At 45.1% G+C, this 21,058-nt stretch overlaps 1 protein-coding gene across 1 annotated transcript in view; it reads left to right on the top strand.

The window, feature by feature from the left end:
- The first annotated feature begins 20,058 nt into the window (after positions 1-20,058).
- LOC142290308 (interleukin-1 receptor type 2-like) overlaps positions 20,059-21,058 on the top strand; it is a 73,363-nt gene continuing 72,363 nt past the window's right edge. The window contains exon 1 of the mRNA XM_075334267.1: positions 20,059-20,182. The gene's annotated coding sequence lies outside the window, so the exon portion shown is untranslated. The remainder of the gene's footprint in view (positions 20,183-21,058) is intronic.

Genomic DNA, 21,058 nt, shown 5'->3' with positions numbered 1-21,058 from the left:
CATCCGCTGATAGGTTAAACCGGCCGTCCGCTGGCGTCACCCCGAGACTTACGATCAGCTGATGCGTCAGGTGACTGCATCAGGTGATCCATCGCCAGGTCCTGCATCCTGCAGGCATACGTACCCGGGGAGACTGCACACACCCGGAGCGGCGGTACCGGGAGGAGGAGCTGGGAGCGGGCATGGCACCGGGACCCTGCAGACAGGTGAGTATGAAATTTTTTTTTCTACTGTTCACTTTTGTTTTCGCAGCCGCTTCCACCTCCTGCCCGTACATGACGCCGCACGGCAGCTGACATGCACAGGATTGGAGGTGGAAGCGACGGTGACGGTACCGGGAGGATTCACGCTTCTGTGTTTACTGACAGAAGGAATCCTCTTCCTGTACATGTCACTTTACTACCCACCTCCTGCGTTTATAGCTGCGTTTTTGGTCTTAGAAATGCACCAAAACGCACCAAAACGCACCTATTTGCGTTTCTCATTGCGTCTTTCAACATCCCATTGCACTCAATGAATGAAAAGCGCAGTGAAAAACGCGGGAATAATTTACATGCTGCGTTTTTGTGGCACCACAAAAACGCACTGAAAAAAAATGCTGTGTGCAGACAGCAAAAATGAAAACTCATAGACTTTGCTGGGGAAGCAAAGTCATGCAGTTTTCTGAACAAAATTGCCGCGAAAAATGCACTGTGTGAACTCACCCTAAGGCAAATTAAAAAGTGAAAAAAAACTCTGCCTCCTTCAACCTGATATAACTAATTTAACACAAGAAGAAGTACGCCTGCATCTGAATAAATTAAACATTGACAAATCCCAGGGAGGGCCAGATGACATTCATCCACAAATATTGAGGGAATTGAGCTCAGTAATCGACAGACTGCTGTATCTCATCTTTTTAGACTCACTTGTAACAGGGTTGGTGCCTCAGGATTGGAGGATTGCTGATGTGGTACTGATATTTAAGAAAGGTAAGAGGGTGGATCCAGGCAACTACTGTCCAGTAAGCCTGACATCAGTAGTATGCAAAGTTTTTGAGAGCATTTTAAGGGATGACATGCAAAAATATATTAGAGTGAATAATATAACTGATAACCAGCATGGGTTCATGAAAGATAAGTCGTGTCTAACCAACATGTTGGATTTTTATGAGGGGGTAAGTGCAAATCTGGATATTGATAATGCAGCTTATGTGATTTATTTGGACTTTGCAAAGGCATTTGATACTGTGCCACATAACAATCTTGTAATATAGCTCCAGAAGCAAGGACTAGGGGAAACTATAAGCAGATGGGTAAGGAATTAACTAAAAGATAGGAAACAAAGAGCCATTGTAAATGGTATATTCTCTAATTACGCTATAGTCAGCAGTGGGGTGCCGCAGGGATCTGTGCTAGGACTGATTCTTTTTAATCTCTTTATTAATGACCTTGTGGATGGGATTGATAGTAAAGTGTCAGTCTTTGCTGATGACACCAAACTATGTAGGATATTAAAAACTGACCTTGATAGTACAATATTAGAAAACAATATGGATAGGATTTTGGAATGGGCAGATACTTGGCAAATTAGATTTAATGTTGATAAATGTAAAGTAATGCACCTAAGATGGAGTAATCCTATAGCTGCATTTACAATATATGGAAGTAAACTCGGGACTACAGAACAGGAGAAGGACTTGGGTATTCTTATTACAAGTAATCTGAGCAGCAGCACTCAATGTCAAGCAGCAGCTGCAAACGCAAACAAGATTTTAGGGTGTATAAAAAGAGAGATTAGATCCCGTGATCCCAACGTATTGGTACCTCTCTATAAATCACTTGTAAGGCCACATCTAGAATATGGGATCCAGTTTGGGTCTTCACATTTTAAAAAGGATATTCAGAAGTTAGAGTCAGTTCAAAGTCGGGCAAGTAGATTATGGCAAGGAATGGAAGGCCTCCCATATGATGAGAGGTTGAGAAAGTAGGATTTGTTTCGCTTAGAAAAGACATCTCAGGTGAGATGTAATTTATAAGTATAAATACATGTGTGGTCAATATAAAGGACTGGCTCATGACTTATTCCTTCTAAAAATAATACTAAGGAACAGGGGGCACTCACTCTCACATAGCAAAGGGTTCTTTACACTTAGAGCAGCCATCAGACTGTGGAATGCCCTACCACAAGAGGTAGAGGTAGTAATGACAGACACTATAACAACATTTAAAAAGAGGGCTGGATGATTTCCTCAGTGCACACAACATTGTTGGTTATAAATGATTTAGTGACAAAATGTATAATTGGTGGAGGAAGGTTGAACTAGATGGACTTAGGTATTTTTTCAACCTATGTAACTATAGCATTTTTGCACTTTCTCATTGCTTTCAATGTTGAAAAAACGCTGTGAGAATGCCCGAATAAATTGACATGCTGCTTCTTTCAAAAATGCAGAAGTTTTCCATTTCAGTCAGGGAAAAAAAACAATATTGTGCATTAGATTTATGAAATCTGGCTTTTGCAGGTACTGTAAAAACAGCTTTTAATTTGCATAAAACCCATGATAAAACACTGCCAGAAAGCACAGCAAAAATGCAACGTATAAACATAGCCTTGATAGTTGGGCAGCTCCTACCGAATTTCACCGTATTTATTTAAATGAGGGATTACAACACACATTGGAACACATGCAGATGAGGGCTCAGAATACGTTTTTTGACCATTTTAAAAAGAGTGGGACTCCTACAGAGGTAAAGTGCAAGGCCTAGCAAAAGTTTAAAGAGGGATTGCAATACACAATGAAAGACACATAGAGGAGGGCCTCAAAATTTTTTTTTGACATTTTAAAAAGAGTGTGACTCCTATAGTGGTAAAGCCTATGCATTAACTGCAAGTGTTTATTGTTTGGGCCTGTGGTTGGATAGCTGCGTAGTTCCACTGCACTGGGGCAAAGCAACAACCGGTTCAGGGCAGGAGGCATGTGCATCTGCATCCTGTACAGGGAATTGGAAAGCACAGGTAGTAGCTGTGGGTGGCTACCTCTGTTCGCGGGGTCTAGGGCAACTGCCCACTCGACCCCCCCAGTAGCTACTCTACTGGGTTTGGGTGAAAGTAGTGCATGCTACAATTTTTTTCTGACACACACACTTGGACCTAGAAAAGAAAATCGTTAATCTGAAGAACACTATTGAATAACATCAATCAGTCAGTGTGCTATCCAATTAAAAATCAGATTGCACATGTCCAATTTATGAAATCATCTGCGGGCACCCTGACTGAGACAAGGAAATGGAAGCCTCAAGTATTCTGAAGAAATTTGTAATGAGACACGAGAATGTGTTGCAAAAGAATGTTTACTCTGTGGTCTTCCTGAAAGACGATAACTGGAAACACATGAATGCCCTCGTTTTCTTCAACCAATAAATAAAACCAAACAGACCTTTCAATGATGATTAAGAAATACTGTACATGTCTGAGATACTAACATAATGAGTTGCGTTTAAAGGTGTCTTCTTTGAATACGTTTATTGAGTCTAAGGATCGCACTAGGTAAAAGTAATAAAAAGACACAAGCTGCTGATCCAGGGACAGGCTGCAATGATGTGTGCGGTATTCGTGAGATCACTGTGGCTGCCTATAAAATAAAATTGAAGCAGTGGCCGGGAGGCAGTGCAGCGCCAGTGGAGTGGTTTAGTAACGTTCCTTATTATTGTAATGTAGCACAAGCCGATAGGTGAAAAAAAATGTTATCACACAAAAACCCTTAAAAGAAAACTGGCATAAAAGAGCTTGAAAAGTCACAATTTTTTATGCAACATGTAGTAGTGCAAAACATTTTGGGACTTTTGGTGTTTTCATGCCAATCCCGTCAGGTCTGCAAAAATGGGTGAAAATGGGCAGAGCATGAGTGGGAAGGGACAGAATAGTATCGGCCAGTGTAAGTAATGAAATGATGTGGCGTCCCTACTCTAGAAATATCACTCCAGTCTTCATGACTTGGGGCCCTAGTATTCTGAAGAAAAGAAATCTGCACTGCAACACAGACAATGGCTTACTAAACAATACATACTCTGTATTTGGTGAGTTTGATAAAGCGATATTCACAATCATAGCATGATACATTTCTAATTTAATTTCTGTTACTTTTTTTATACAATCTAAAAATAAATACCGTCCTAATCTTGCTAATTATGCTCAAATTGCGTGTAAAAATATACTTTTCACATACAAAGATATATTGTATAGGACTGTATTGGAATGAGGGTTTGATTTGAGCCTCTGCTTCTGTTCTCTTGACTGTTAATTACCGGAATAAAAAAAGAGGCGTGCTTTCAGTTCAGCAAAGCAATCCAAGTGCATTGCATGCTGGGAAGTAAAGGTAAGGGAGTTTCAGCACCTATGGTGCTGTCTGAATGTTAATGAAGAAGGATAGCATATTGCAAAAAGCGCGTGACATGTTATAGGATGGAAATCAAGACAGGTCAAGGACATACTAGACTTATATTTGGGCCACACACAGCTTTAACTTGTAGGGAAAAACAGAAGCAAAACCATGCTTTCACTCCATTTTGGCTAAAACTTCAAGTATGCGTTAAAGGGGTTGTTCAAGTTATAAAAAGCCTGCAAAGAGGCAGAAGCACTGCGAAAACAATTAGATAATATAACTGCACAGATCTTCATATAGCAAATATGTTTTTCCATAGGGCTAGAATCATAATGATATGGGGTTCGTGAAGTAGGTAACTCCATTATTCCACATGAACAGCATAGGTATTAACAAACCACTCACAAATATTACAATTCTAATAGAATTTTAGTATACAATATTAAAAATTATAAGTCTGCAGCAGAGAATTTTTTTTTATCAAAATAACAGCAAACCACTCAGTAAGTGACACATCACTGGAATGAGGATCTCTGTCTCTACATTATGCTGCTCTCAGATGGGGTAACAAAAGTCTGGTAATAGATCCACTTTATTACATATTTAAAGAGGATCAAGTAACTAAGAAATGGACCTTGTAGAACACATTATCCTCAGATACATATGTATGAATTCAGTCTGATTCCCTGTATAGTAAGGTAAAATTCTAGTGCATGTAAAGGGGCAGAAAAAAAGATATATTTAATGCTAATCCCTCATGTATGTAAAATGGGATCCTCCACAAGGGCACAAGGGCGTTAGCTTACAGTTCTTTCCCCTAGAATTCTGTGCATTACCTGGGGGTTTATAATGCTCACTATCACCCTAGATGAATTCTTCAAGAGGTGTAGTTTCTACAGTGGGGTCACTTGTTCTGGGTTTCTGCTCTTTTGGCATGTCAGGGGCTCTCCAAATGAGACATGGTGCCCATAATCTATGCTAGCAAAAATTGTGAGTAAAAGTCAATTAGCTCTCCTCCCTTTTCCGAGCCCTTCCATGTGTCCATGTTTCTAACCACGTTTTCTCTGCATACTATCTTGTGCATAGAAGATAATGCACAACAAATTACTTCATCCATTTTTTCCTTTCACCTTTGTGAAAATGAAAAGTTTGGTGCTAAGGCAACATTTTCATGGAGTAAAATATGATGTTCTATTTTCATTGCCCAATATTATCAAATTCTGAGAAGCAACAGTAGGCTAAAAATGCTCATCAAACCGCCAGGATGAATTCCTTTAGGGATGTAGTTTCCCCATAGGAGTCACTTGTGGGGGTTGCTACTGTTTTTCACCTTGAGAGCTCTGCAAAATCTGTTCTAACCAAATTTTCACTTATACGCAAGAGAAATTACATAATAAATTGTGTTGTCCAGTTTCTCCTTACCCTTAAATTTTGGGTTAAAGCAACATTTGCATGGAAAAAACATTGACCCAGATTCATTAGGACTAGGGATTTTAACAGCATGAATTAGGAATATCTGATGAGTGTCATGCGCCCCTGTGTGATATGCCAGAAATTCTATTCCAGTCTGGGACTGGAGTGAAATTTCTGGTGTATGGAATGCACTATATTAGGAAGGGACAAGTGCAAATAGGGTCTTATATGTGAAGACAGTGGAGAAACAAAACAGGACAAATAGCCTGCTCACTTGGAGGGGTTGTGAAAGACAACCACTATTGAAGCGACTGATGACAGTTGCAGCAGCCCCCACAGCGTAAAGTGTAGAAAGTAGAGATGAAGGGCTGAAAACCACGCTGCTGTCCACAAGGAAAATGCTAGTGATTAAAAGAGTGATTTTATTCAATGCGTTTCAGAGTTCAAAACTCCTTCATCAGGATAATATCCTGATGAATCTTGGTGAAGGCGTTTTCAACTCCGAAATGCGTTGAATAAAATCACTCTTTCAAGAACCAGTATTTTCCTTATGGACAGCAGCATGACTTTTAACCCTTCCTCTCCAATTTCTGGTGTATAGAATGACACAGCCCATCATAAATTAGACGAGTTGTGGAGTCCCACCCCTCCGTGCCCCTGTCCAACCTGAGCGCCACCCATTTTTATGTAGCTGTTGGAAATTGTTGTGAAAACACCAAAAGTAGCAAAATTCTGATGCAACTCTGAGTTGCACGAAACGTTTACAACTTTTCAGTTCTTTTAGGACAGAATTCTGGTGTGAACGCTTTGATGAATCGGGCCCTATGCCCTTTATTTTCACTGCTCAATGTTATAAAATTGTGCAATTTACCTGTTGGTTTGAAATGTTCATTACACCCACAGATAAATTATTTTGGTACCTTGGCGGGGTTTCCAAAAGAGCGACATGGCATCAACAATCTGTTTCAGCAAAACTTGGCTACAAAAGTGAACTGTAATTTGCAAACACACACACACATATATATATATATATATATATATATATATATATATATATATATATATATATAGGGGTATAGGCATACTGAGAAGAAAATGGACCCCAAATTTTCTTGGTACTTTTGTGAAAATTTGAAATTTTGAGCTAAAGCAACATTTTTGTGAAAAAAAAAATGTAAAATTTAATTTTCACAAGCCAATATTATAAATTTCTTCAAAGCACCTGTAGGGTCAATATGGTTATCACACCAGTCTATGAATTTATTGAGGGGTGTAGTTTCCAAAAATGGGTCACTTGTGAGGGGTTCTGCTGTTTTGGCACCTTGGAGGCTATGCCAATTCCAGACAAATTTATGTTTTAAAAATCCAATACCGATTCTTCTCTTCCGAGCCTTGTCATGTGCCCAAACAGTAGTTTCCAATCACATATGGGCTATCGTTTTACTTGGGTGAAATTGCAAAACAAAATTTTCTTGTCCATTTTCTAATTTTACCCTTGTGAAAATTAAAACTTTGGGGTTAAATCAACATTTTAGTAAACAAAATTTTTATTTTACTTTCTTTCTACAAGTTTGTATTAATTTCTGAATGAATGAAGCAAGGGCTGGCAATTTTTCTGATTACGACTTTATATATGTTGATAGGACCATATTTTAACTCCTTCACAACTGGGTTACTTTCAATATTTTCGTTTTAGTTTTTTCCTCCCCTTTTTGCCATAACTTTATTTTATTTTTCCGTCTTCATTGCCGTATGACAGCTTGTTTTTTGCACAACACATTATACTTTTGAATGACATTATTCATTTTATCATGATGACAATTTTTTTTATCATTTTATCATGTGATGCACTGGAAAGCATGAAAAAAATCCAAATGCATTATAACTGCAAAAAATGGTGCAATTTCACAAATTTTTTTAATTTTATTTTATTTACCATTTTCATTTTATGTTAAAATTGACCTGGCAATATGATTCTCCAGGTCAGTACAATTACATAGATATGAAAATATCTACAGTTGTTTATTTAGTGGTAAAAAAAAAATTGAGAATTTGTGAAGAAAAAAAAAATGTTGCTTGTTTTTAATGATGGGTGGACTTGCTGATACTCAGTATTGGCAAGTCCAACCTGGTTTAAAAAAAGACAAGGTTCGGCACCGGAATTGATCCTGGATGTCTGGCTAGACACCGGTCCCTATATAGATCTATGGGGACCAGAATCAGACGCTTAGAAATGGTGATAGTAGGGATAGGGGGATTGGAGCAAGCGCTTTATACTTACCAGTCTCCATGCAGCTGTAACCCTATTTCCGGGGCCGCTCATTATTCTTCATGTATTCCTTCAGTTTTCTGCCAGTAGATGCAGGTCTGTGAGCTCAGTGACTTCACCTCAGGTTCAATGAGGTCACCTGAGGTCAGGTTACCTGCGGTCAGAGGTGAAGGACCATGGCAACCTCAAGCTGTGACCGCAAATAACCTGAGTGACATCACTGCTTGTAGAGCCAGCTCCTGTAGTATGCCGGTATGCTCTTCTGCGTTCTCACACAGTGTCCCTGGTCTCCCTCCTTTCCGCCACCCATCTGTGGTGCAGTCCCCGACTCTCCCCCCCCATGGATGCCCACATGAGTGTCAGTGTAGTACCTCCTTCCCTAATATGCCGGTGTTCCTCTGCTCCTTGCGCAGTGTACCTGCTTCCCTCTTCTCTGCTGTTCACGTATAAGTGCATTCCCCGGCTTGGTTCCCCTGTGGATGCCCACCTGATTGTCGACTCTACTCCCGTGTAGGTCGCAGGCGCTGCACATGTTGTGTGGGGTTTCCTGCTCTACACACTAGTGGGCTACTTTACTGGGACATATGCGCACCTTACTAAGGTGTCCCCAGCCTATCGCTGGGAGGCAACAGCTATTTAAGGCTGCTCTCCATTTATGGGAGATGCCAGAGCATCTTATTGTATTGCATAGCATTTCTTATGGTTGATCTGTGTGTTTTTGTAGTCTGTGCTGACATAGGTCGGGAGCCTGCTGCTGCCGTAGCTCAGTGTACTACCTGAGTCCGGTCACCTGTCTGAGCCTGCTTACCTGTTTGTAGTCTGGTTAACAGTAGATTCGGCACACTCAGGTATCAGCGTATTCAGGGAGAGATGTATTCAGTCACCGGTATATTCTTAGACTCCAGCCTAGTCCGTGTGTTTTGTATTTGATGTCCTGTGGTGTTTCCTGTTATTCTGCCGTGTTATGTATCCTTGTCCTGCTGTATCCTGTGAATAAATCATGTTTGCATGTTCAACTTGAAGTCTGGAAGGACCTGCTATGCAGGCGTCATCTTGCTGTGGCTCATGTTTGAGGTCCTGGGCTCCAGGACCTGTACTGTATGTCCTGTACCAGCTGATGTCCCGTGTCTGACAACCAGGGCCACCTGATGACCTGTGCCAGCAGGTAATCCATGCCTGACGACCGGGGCCACATGAGACCTATATCAGCTGATGACCCGTGCCTGACAATCGGGGCCGCCTGATGACCTGTGCCAGCTGATGATCCGTGCCTGTTGTCTTGGGGTGCTTGGTGTCTTGTATCTGATGTCATCTGTCTGCTGGTAACTTTTCTTTCCGTTCCTATTTAGGACTTTGTCCCTTATGATGATCTGAGTTGCTGTTCCCCCAGTCCTGCTGTCGCTCTGCGCCGCTCAACTGCCATAGTCCCAGTCGCTGCCCTGGGAGTGGCACCTGACATCCTGCCTCACGGTGGGTGCTTAGTCAAGCCCCTCCATCCAAAGGGTAAGCCCGGGGATTCCCTCCTGTGGTCCAGTGGGTCCACTCTATTACCCCAGAGTACTACCACCATCCCACTGCGGCGAGCGTGTAATACTGCTCATCACTGAGGCTCCTTGTTTGCCTGAATCTTACAGCAGGCAGTCATCTTCTATGCCCATGCATTGTCACTTCAGATGTGGCAGAGCTGGTATTGTTGTGGGACCTTGTATGGATTATTTCGGACTTGGGTGTTTTGGGGGTTAATGAAGGGGTGAAAGAGGGTGTGTTTTTTGTATTTTGTTTCAAATAAAGGATTTTTTTTGTTTGTGTTTATTTTCAATTACAAATTAGTAATAGGGAAGTCTCATTGACGCCTCCCATTACTAATCTAGGCCTTAGTGCCAGCTGTGAGCTGTTAATAACCCCTTATTACCCCAATTGCCACTGCACCAGGGCAATCGGGATGAGCCGGGTAAAGTACCAGGATTGTCACATCCAATGTATGTGACAATCCTGGGTGGCTGCAGCCTGCTATTTTTAAGCTTGGGGTGTCCAATAAGCATGGGTCTCCCGAGCTTGTGAATACCAACCCCCAGCTCTTGGCTTTATCATGGCTGGGAATCATATTTTGTTTGGACTGAAAGCCATTTTAAATGATTTATTTAAATAATTAAAATTAAAAAAAACAAAACAATGCATGCTGTCCCTCTTATTTTGATATACAGCCAAGATATGCACACGGCTGAGGGCTGCAACATGTAGCTGTATGCGTTATCTATGCTGGGGATCATAATATGGGAGGGACCCTACACTAATTTTTTAAATGTATTCTTACACCGATATAGACAGACAGCGTTTGTCTGCATTTTTTTTAATTGATTTATATTTAGTGGGGCAAAAGTGGGTGATTTGAACTTTTGCATATATATTTTTTTTTTCAAAAATCTTTTATTGAAGTATAACAAGAGCATAGTGAAATACATACTGTACAAAGTCAATACAGTTTCAACATCGAACACCTACCAAGTAAACCACCAAGAATAGACCATCCGATTTCAAAGTCAAGTACACTTAAGTCTCCTGCTAAACAAGGAGTATGATCGAACATAAGAAAATAATTATTGCATATGGGGCTCATTCAACAATCAAAGTATTTGCCATTGCATGAAGAAACTGTTTTTTAACTTTGTGTAAAGGGGGGAAGGGTAAGAAATGAAAAAAGAGAGAAAAGGGGGAAACAAAGGGACAAAAGGGGGGAGGGATGGGGGGTGCCACAAGATATTGGCACAAGATATTGGACAGTAAAGAGATGTTGAAATTACAAGTAAAAGCAGAGCCAAACCCAAACTCCCTCGCCGCTGGATACCTCCGATAATCGCTCCCCAGGCTCTCAAGCCTGGGCCAAGGTGGTATCACATCCGAGAACCACTGAGAAGTCAGAGGATTCTCTGAACATGATCCGCTCCTGCCATGTTCGAAAAAACTTTTCAAATTCAGACTCACTCTGGGCTGATAACCGCTCCATTCTACATATATAGTCAATTTCCAGAGACCAATCTGCTATGTTTGGGGCTTCCTTGGATCGCCATCGCCTGGGAATAATGAATCTGGTGGCTGAAAGGCAGTGTTTAAGCAAGCCAGTGTTGATGTTCTTAAATTACCCTGGCTACATAGAGAGAAGGCCAACTTGGGGGGCAATGTGGGGTTGTTCCCCTGAGATATGACTAAAGATCTCAAAAACTCTACTCCATAGTTGGTGAATCGGGGGGCTTTCCCACCATATGTGTAGCATAGTACCTTAGGCTGTCTCACATCTCCAACAGTTGTGTGAAGTGGTAGAGTAGAACCTCCGTAAGTCGACGGAGCACCTATACTATCTGGATAGAATTTTGTAATTCTTTTCCCGAAATTTACAAGCCGTCGAGAGTTTGTGTACACATAGGAAGGCTTTACCCCATTCTTATTCTGATAAAAACGCATCCAACTCTTTTTCCCACTCCCTGACAAACCACAGGTCTTTAAGGTCAGGTAGGGATATGACAATATTATAGATTTTGGAGATTGTGTGTTCAGGAATTGAGTTTTGGATCAATAGCTTCTCAAAGACAGAGTGAGGGGTACTAAGTCTGGTGCTAGGGGGAAAGGATGAGAGAAAGGATCTAAATTGTAGGTAGGAGAACCATGGGACAGGGTAATCCGGACATAGCACTCTCAACTCTTGTAAAGATGGTAAAGCCAGGGAGCCAATGAGGGTATTTTGAAGTCTCGTCTTGGGATTGCGGGACCAGATAAGAAAGTTATTGACTACTACTGCTGGAGGAAATGCAGGGTTATCAAATAAGGGTGTCATTGGGCCAAGTTTTTCCGAGAGATTATATTTGGCTACAGCCCTATCCCACACCCGCAGAAGATCCCGCGTCAAAAAGGAGACCCGCGCGTCCGGGTATCCAGGGAAGCCACCGGCCAGGGCTCCTGGATACAAACTCCAGCTCCTGACCGCATTCCATTCTTCCTATTGGGTTAGCATTCCCCCCTTGAAGCCCGCCCCGCAGAACACCGTCATACTCTGCACTTACTGCCAGTCCCGAGGAAAATGTTTTCATCTGCAACATAGTCATCCACGCTACTTGTTACCTCTGCAGCTTATTACGGACCTCCAGATTAAGACACACATTCATCCATTCACCAAGTCTGGTGCACCCTCCAGGCAAGTAAGTTGTTCTCCATTTACCCCGCACATGTCATTGATTACTAACCTGTACTACGTTAGTTTGTGATCGCTATAGTTTCTAGTATTGCTAATCTTTAAAGGCATTTGACATCTGCTGAGGGTCATGGACTACCCCATTCGCCTCTGATCGGATCTTAGGGATAAAAGTATTGAGTAGTCTAGGGTGTAGGCTTTTTGATAGGGCCCCCCGCATTTGTCAGAAAATTCGTAGAAGAACTATTTCATCCTCTCTTTGGTGTAAGAAGGCCTGGTCGAGCAAAATTTTAAGGTCTTCCCTCTGATTATTGACGTTGAGGAGAATTTCAGGACTTGGATCATGCTTCTGCTGTTGCTCCAGTATGTGGATTTGATGGAGGAGCTGATCGATCTGGAGGGTTTTCTCTCTTTTCATTGTGGAACCCTTCCTAATAAGGATCCCTCTGATGATGCACTTTAGGGCCTCCCACTGAACTGACAGCTGGGTCCGGTCCCCCTGTTGATTGTGGAGAAAGTCCGCAATTGTGGACTCCACCGCTTACTTTGCAATATTATCAGCTAATAGGTTGGGGTTCAGGCGCCACTGCCAGACACAGAGAGAAGAGATTGGGGGTTGGAAGGTAAGAAAAATAGGTGCGTGGTCCGACCAGGTCATCAAGCCAATCGAGGCAAAAGGGGCCCAACCCAATAACCGATGGTCTATCATAAAGTAGTTGATCCTATTGTATGAATTGTGTACTGCGGAAAAGTGTCTATAATCCCTGTCTTTGAGATGAAGCTGTCCCGCCTCGGGCTATGGGGTACTTGGTCCTGGGCCATATATGTACGGGGATGCTGTGTCACAGGTGTGTAATGGCCGTTGCCCGGTTCCGTGACCTTGGGGATCGCTTTAGAAGGGGTTTATATATACAGGGGAGATGAAAGAGTTTGGTGAGACGCCACTTGTGGGTTTGCGGTTATGGTTTTAGAACTGCCGCTGCACAGTCTATGGACACTGGGGCTGGTGGTAATGGCAGCCTGGATGTTGGGCCCTTCGCAAGTAGGGCTGAGCCCCAGGGCGTTGATGATGGAGTGCGTCGTGGAAAGAACGGAGACTACACAATGGGAATGCAGTGTAACTCTTGTTTACTCACAGCGATGGTAATGCTGGATGGCTGGTTCAGACCACTGATCCCTGTAGTCCCAGTGCCGGTGTGGTAACATGGTGGCTTCTTTCCCCTGCACCTCTCAGTGAGAACCCTGTAGGGTCGGTGTTCTGTTCCAGTCCCTGGCTCTATCGTTACTGCTGGTGCCCCCGGATTCTTAGGTCAGTGAGGTCCTGGTTGGTCCCCTCACTGTGCAGGCATTTGTCAGGCAGCTTGAAGCATTCACTTAACCTAGGGCCATGTGCCCCATCGGTGCTTTGGTTCCAGGGGTACCTCGTCATATCCACCCTGGCAACCACTCTCCTGTACCAGTCAGGTCACTGCTACACGACCTTGTCTCGAGACACGTTCGTCCCCTTCTACTGTCACCACTGACTGACCTACTGTCTCTCTCCTCTCCCCCCCCCCCCCCGGTTGTTGGCTAGTCGACTGGATCGACACCACCCCTTGGTGGCCATCCATTGGGTCCCCAACTAATCAGTCACCCACGATTGGGTGAGGGAACTGAGGATGTTATGTGTTTTGTTGGTACCGGCACTTAGATTCCAGGGTAGGCCCTGCATCTGTGTCAGGATACAGTACCTAGTACTGCCCTGAAGGGTTCAGGGGCGCTACACAATATGCGCCAAATGTCTACTACCTGCCCCTGGAAAAGTAATCTTTTGAAAGTAACAATCTGCTTTGGCGTCACAGATGACTTACCAGTGGATGAGTCCAGCAACTTATCTATGACCAAGTTCAGATTGCCTCCAATAATCAGCAGACCCTCTTTGAACCCTTCCAGCCTTTTCAAGTAATGCAGTCGTGCTTCTGTTTGACCTTTACTTGGGAGATAAACATTAGCCAGAGTGTAGATTTGGTTTAAGATTGAGAGTTTCAGCAGCACAAATTAACCATTTATTATCCACCTCTGTACCCAGAACCGTACCTGAAAGATTTTTGTGAAGTGCGATACTGACTCCCTTGGTTTTAGAATTTGGCTTTGGGGCATGAAACCAGGTAGTGAAGTACCTATTCTTGATCTCTGTAAAGTGGTCTGTTTTAAACTGAGTTTCTTGTAAAAAAAAAAAAGAGAATATGAGGGCTACAAGTGGGTAGAGTTGTGGCACCCCAATGAGAGGTAGGAGAAGAAAAGAAGAAGAGAAAAGGGGGTAGTAAAGAAAGGAATAAGCAAGTTAGGGAAGAAAAGGGAAGAAGGGAGTAGAAGAGAGGGTTATAAAAAGAAGGATCAACGCACAAAGCTAGGCCAATTTCTCGCTCCTAGGTCGAGATCCGTAACAGGGACAGTCCCTTAGCAAACCATAAAGTGATCTTTCCTCCCCTCAAAAAAAAAAAAGGAGTTGTGTGTGTGAGACAAGTCGCCCTAAGTGGGGTGTGTCTTGCAAGACAACATCATAAAACTCCTGGGGGGTCCCAACAGGGTGACCAGCCCGTAAAACAATTATGTAGCACAAACATTTCCGGTCTAGAATAATTAGAAACAAGGTCATTCCTGCATCGGGCTAGCATTGAACACTTAATACTAGATCTGATCAAATTGAGTTATGTTAGAGAAAGACGGATAATCTAAGGGGCATATAATGCTGTTTATGACATTATCGATTATATCGCCGCCTCTCCAACCTGCGGTACAACACCAAGAACACCGAACTTAACAAAATTTAACGGGAGGAGGGCACTTCCCCACCTGCTCCATGTTAGAACCACATATGAATCAAATAGACTTCAGCGATCGTCACCGAGCAGCTAAATCCAAAATGATATGCCAGGGTTGGGTTTCTCAGGTCACAGCAGACCCTGGGGCAATGTTACCAGAAACTCGTACAGTCGCTCATTGCTAACTCATATGTGGTCGGGCTAGAGGTTGACATCTTTCCCACTGCAGTAAAGCTGAGCATCTGCGAGCGACATTCGGACTTCCGGGGGCAAATGGGTTCACTGGTCAGTCCATGATGACAACCTCAGGGAGGTTCAGGCCTCCCAGTATGGCCCACAGGCCCTGTAGGTTCCTAAGAAAGAAAAAACCCTGCTGACTGTGGACCTGAAGCTGAAAGGGGAATCCCCAAGTATATGGGATATTCCTCTCCCTCAGGATGTCCAGGAGTTGTTTCAGCGATTTCCGTTTCAATAAGGGTGCCCTTGACAGGTCCGCTAAAAAGTGAATTTGTACACCGTCAAAGTCCATCAGACCTTTATTGCGGACTTGCCGCATGATTTCTTCCTTTAGGTCATAATAATGGAGTCGACAGATGACGTCCCTGGGGTCGCTGGGGTCGTTGGAACGGGGTCCTATCAAATAGTATTTCTTCATCTTGTGTCCTCTCCAGGAGGGTGTTAAATAGACCCCGGAGTGTAGGAATCAGGTCTGCCACCCCAGTTGCCTCCGATAGGCCCCGAATACGAATATTGTTGCGCCGATTCCTATTCTCCAAGTTCTCCACTATGCCATATAAAGAAGATAGTTGCGCAGAGTGTTGCTCAATCAGCTGTTGCTGCAAGGTCTGGCTTTCTTTAGCGACTCTCATGGAAGTTTCAAGCTCGATCACTCTATCCGATACCAGTATCACTGTGTCACTGTGGGGCCTTACATCTCCAACCTACATAAATTCTCCAACCGTGTGATGCATCCCTCTATGTCCAACTTGGTGGAGATCTCAGCTATCTGAGACCGCAGATCTTTTATCTTTTCCATCATGGAGTTTTGCAATATTGGAGCTTGATGTGTCAGGGAGGGTGCTGGTGGGTGGACACTGGATCGGTGCCAGAGGTGGAAGGTGAGTCCCGGCATAGTCATTATTTGCCGCATGTCTTCAGCCCCTTGAGAGGAAAACGTAGGGTGGGAAGGCTTGCCCATTTCTTTTGGATGCTGTTGCGAGTATGGGTTGTCAGTAAAAACTTCTGAATATCGCCATCTCTTGAAGTAGACGAGGAGCTAGATACTGACGGGGAGGGTTTTCTGCTTTTCCTGCCCATAGCTGCCTCTGAAGCTATATTGCTACACAGGGCGTTAGGAGACTGACCCAGCGGGACCGTATCAGTTCTGGGATATTAGTGCTCAGCTTTATCTTCCAGTACAGAAGGGCATAGGTGGTCAGGATTCTGGAAGATGTTGTATTTCAGGCTGTTAAAATATGATTCACTACCTTTCAGATTATTGCACAGGAAGGTTGCAAGGTGATTACAGTGTCCTGCTATGCTTTTTACAGTCCCAGTGTATATCAGCTTGGCAGAGTACCTTGAATGCTTATGCCTCGGTGATCCATTGACAGCAAGCAGAGACGAATGGACACCAACCCCTCACAGCTCCCAGCACCCAGCACCCTACTCCCGCAGGCCTCCGGGATCCAGAGTGTGCGCGCTCGAGAAACAGGTTCCCCTGCAGCAGCAGCTGACCCACTGTGCTACAGTCAGCGCCACCGTCCAATGAAGCCACAGACCTTGGTTACCATGTGACGCCGGCCGGTCGGGGTCCTCTGTGCACCGCTGCCAGGGAGAAGCAGCTTTCCTCCGCTGGAGAAAGCACCACACCTCCGTGGATTCAGGGGTCTAGTTCCAGGTCACTCTCCCTTCCTCCGGTTCCACCGCTTCCTCTCTCTCAGCCGCGCGTTGTTACTTGCCGCCGAGGAAACCGATGCAGATGTCCAGAAGGTGAGTGTCGAGGGAGCCTCCTGCACAGGCTGGTCACAGGTCCAGCACTGCGCTTCGGCGGCCATTTTGGGGCCTTCAGGTCAGAGCTCCCTCCGATGTCATCAATCTTCCTGCGCCACTGTACCTGCTGGGGTGCAGCCAGAAGCAGACTCTAGCCACTGCAGGGGGTATTAACTATACCGGTGGCTATTTTAGGCTGGGGGCATCGTCTCTCCATGCAGGAAACCCCCCGGGAGCAGCAGAGATTTCACCGTTCATGTCTGTTCAGCGCCATTGCTAGGCCACGCTCCCCACTTTTGTAAATATATATTTTTAATTTTCACTGTATTTAATAGTCCCTTTATGGGACTTAAACCTGCAATTATGTGTTTGCTTGTATTGTACAAAGCACTGCATCAGAAAGAGTCAAAAATATCTTGCTGAAATCGTATAGGCAGTGACTGATACATGCTCCCGGTCCATGGGCAGCATGTATCAGCTGTCAGGTTCACTTTAATTGTATGAGTCCTAGTTATAGTGTGTTGCCCCCATGCCAGCAGCCGCCGCTGCTCCGGTCCGGACCTTCTGGGGGTGGCTCGAGGGTCTCCAGACCCGGGGGTCTCGCGGACTCGCCAAATAAAAAAGGGGGACGTAGATGTACGGGCTATGCCGTATTAAATTTGTGACGCCACCCACGATGTGTGGTGAGGTGGGACACCACCGCTGCTGTTGTGGAGCACCCGGGGGCCAGTGTCTTTGTGCAGGGTATAGCGATGGCAAGGTCCGGCGCACCCGGGCGTGCGGGAGAATGTTTGGTTACTCACAGTAAATGAATCACAGAAGTCTTTTGGTAAACCAAGGTGCTGGTGGCCGGCCGCTGCGGCCGGTTGCATTCAGGTCCACCACCCGGGCTGGTGGTCGCTGTCTTTTCCCTCTGCACTTGCTTTGTGTATGGTGGACTGCCTGGTCTGGATCTCAGGAGTCCGCTCCCGGCTGGATGTGGCCTAAGATGCCGTGCTCGCATACGCTGGCCTGTGGGATCTATGGGCCCTGGCGGTGGCCTCCTATCCCTATCGGTGGGCTGTTGTCTTCTTTTAGGGACTTTGGGTGGGACAGGACCTATAATCCTGCCCTCAATCAGTTAATTAGCTAGGCCGCTGGTTTTGGTCCTGACTTCAGGGTCCGAGTACCCCCACTGTGCTACGGTTTCCGGGTCAGTTCCCCTTGTCGGTACCGGCGGGCTACAACCCTGTCCCGGTCTACCTCGGTTCTGCCGAGCCTTCTTCCCGTCTCCTGCTGACGGAGACCACTGTCTGCCACCTAGCCAAGGTACCAGGGCTCCAACCCTGGCACCGTTCAACTTGAACTACCTCTGCTGGAGCTACACCTAGCTCCAGCCCACACTCCTCTCCACTTGAACTCCAAACTGAACTGACTGCGTAACTCTTTCTGCTTGTTTTCCTGCCCCGGGCTGTCTAGAATCCTGGGTGGGTGTGTCCAACCGCCTGGTCCCGCCCACTGGTGTGTCTATCTTTCCCTAAGGGGGGGTGACTAGGGTTTCAGGTCGGCTTTGTGTTACCTAGGTGAGGAAAGGTGTTATGCGGGGGCCTATTTGTGAATACCTGGTTTTGCCAGTACATCACAATTGCTCTTTAGTTTAATTTCTTTGAAGATTACATGCATACTTCCTTTTTAAAGCACATACTCATCCATGATATGCAATAAATGGGGTGACCATGTGTCAATGGTTAAAAAAATAACTCTTCTCCTTTTCCTTTCAATTCTAAAAATATGATGGGAATGATTGAAAATAACAGGCCAGTAAAAGTTCATTAGTTGACTGTGGCTTTATGACATACTTTCCTCATGTTGTGCATTATAATGCAATTTTTTATTCACTTTTCTGCATACGAAAGTCTGTTTACAGTGACTATTGTAGAATGGCTCAACTTGTTAGGGGTGCTTCACACACAGCGAGCTCGCTGCCGAGATCGCTGCTGAGTCACGCTTTTTGTGACGCAGCAGTGACCTCATTAGCGATCTCGCTGTGTGTGACAATGAGCAGCGATCTGGCCCCTGCTGCGAGATCGCTGCTCGTTACACACAGCCCTGGTTCGTTTTCTTCAAAGCCGCTCTCCTGCTGTGACACACAGATCGCTGTGTGTGACAGCAAGAGAGCGACAAATGAAGCGAGCAGGGAGCAGGAGCCGGCGTCTGACAGCTGAGGTAAGCTGTATCCAAGATAAACATCGGGTAACCAAGGTGGTTACCCGATATTTACCTTAGTTACCAGCCTCCGCAGCTCTCACGCTGCCTGTGCTGCCGGCTCCGGCTCTCTGCACATGTAGCTGCTGTACACATCGGGTTAATTAACCCGATGTGTACAGCAGCTAGGAGAGCAAGGAGCCAGCGCTCAGTGTGCGCGGCTCCCTGCTCTCTGCACATGTAGCTGCATTACACATCGGGTTAATTAACCCGATGTGTAATGCAGCTAGGAGAGCAAGGAGCCAGCGCTCAGTGTGCGCGGCTCCCTGCTCCCTGCTCACACTGGTAACTAATGTAAACATCGGGTAACCATACCCGATGTTTACCTTAGTTACCAGTCTCCGCAGCTTCCAGACGGCGGCTCCGTGCAAGCGCAGCGTCGCTTGCACGTCGCTGCTGGCTGGGGGCTGTTCACTGGTCGCTGGTGAGATCTGCCTGTTTGACAGCTCACCAGCGACCATGTAGCGATGCAGCAGCGATCCTGACCAGGTCAGATCGCTGGTCGGATCGCTGCTGCATCGCTAAAGTGTGAAGGTACCCTTAGGCACATTTGTGAGTTTGAGACTGAGATTAGGTTGGGCAAACCTGCTAGTTTCAACATAACCAGTCAAACAGCACAGACTATGCTGGTTTAACATTCAGTTTGCTTGTTCCGTTTGTGTGTTTGTTTTAGGTGCAAAAAAATGGGAACTAAACTGTTAAATTAGTGATACGAACAAAAGCAGAGGAGCTGCCTTAAATATACGTTCTGAATAGGTACATTTGTGTCTTTGTTTTTTTAACAGAACTACTAAGTCTAAAAAGTGGTCAACAAATGGTAACCTGGAAGACCCTTTGGCCAATCCTGTACATTAAGGGAAGTGGGAGGTATTGCGGTACATTTTAGGGTTTCCCCAACTTGCATAATAGAAAAGGTAAAATAATACGGTAATTGCCTATTTTGAAAAATCAAGTGTGGTTATATAATAATAAATATGTGTAATTACTTATTAGGATTTACAACCAAATTGTGTCAATTGAATTACTGTAGGATGATAATTTTGCTTTTAAAGGAGCTGTCCACTTCTTGGACAACCCCTTCTCAATCAGTGTTTGCTCCTGTTAAAAGAAAAAGCTCTTAAACGCTTATACTCACCTCCGGTGCTAGCCCCGTTCCTGCGTTGGTGGCACTCGCTTTCCTGGGCCTCACGTGACATTGTGAGGGGCACTGCAGCCAGAAACTTGAGATGCTGCCCCCTGACTGCTGGCCCCTCTGCATGTTTAAATAAAGTTCTCCCCCCTGGAAAGACACTGACCTGCCGCCCCCGCCTCCTGTGGTGTGACTGGCCTAAGCCCCGCCTCCTGGATACATATCATCGGGCTGCCCAGCTTCCAGCCTCTCGGCTGCAGGACCCGGACCTGTTTGGGCAGCCGGACACAGGGACCCGCTCCTGGATGCGGTATGAGAGTTATCAGCAGGGAGGTAAGCGTTTCAGCTCACAGCGCTGTTAGCTGTGAGCGGCTCCCTCTCTGCTGAGGCACAAGCGATGTGTGCCGGTGAGCGCGGCGTTCTAAGGTAACTACCCGCCCGCTGGTCCGCTTGTGCTCGCCATTATTTAAACACCCTTTACCCCCTCCCTCCTTCCATCCTCCCCTAAAATCAGCATGGAGGAAAGCGTCCTGCTCACGGCGCTTTTAGCGGTGAGCGGCTCCCTCCATGCTGAGGCTCAAGCTATGTGCGCCGGCGAGCGGCGTTCTGAGGGAACTACCCGCCCGCCGGTCAGCTTGAGCCGCCATTAAGTTTGAAAAAG

This window comes from Anomaloglossus baeobatrachus, chromosome 2 (genome assembly GCF_048569485.1).
Source record: "Anomaloglossus baeobatrachus isolate aAnoBae1 chromosome 2, aAnoBae1.hap1, whole genome shotgun sequence".
NCBI lineage: Eukaryota > Metazoa > Chordata > Amphibia > Anura > Aromobatidae > Anomaloglossus > Anomaloglossus baeobatrachus.
The sequence above is the reverse complement of the archived record's forward strand: the minus strand, read 5'-3'. Positions and strand labels throughout refer to the sequence as shown.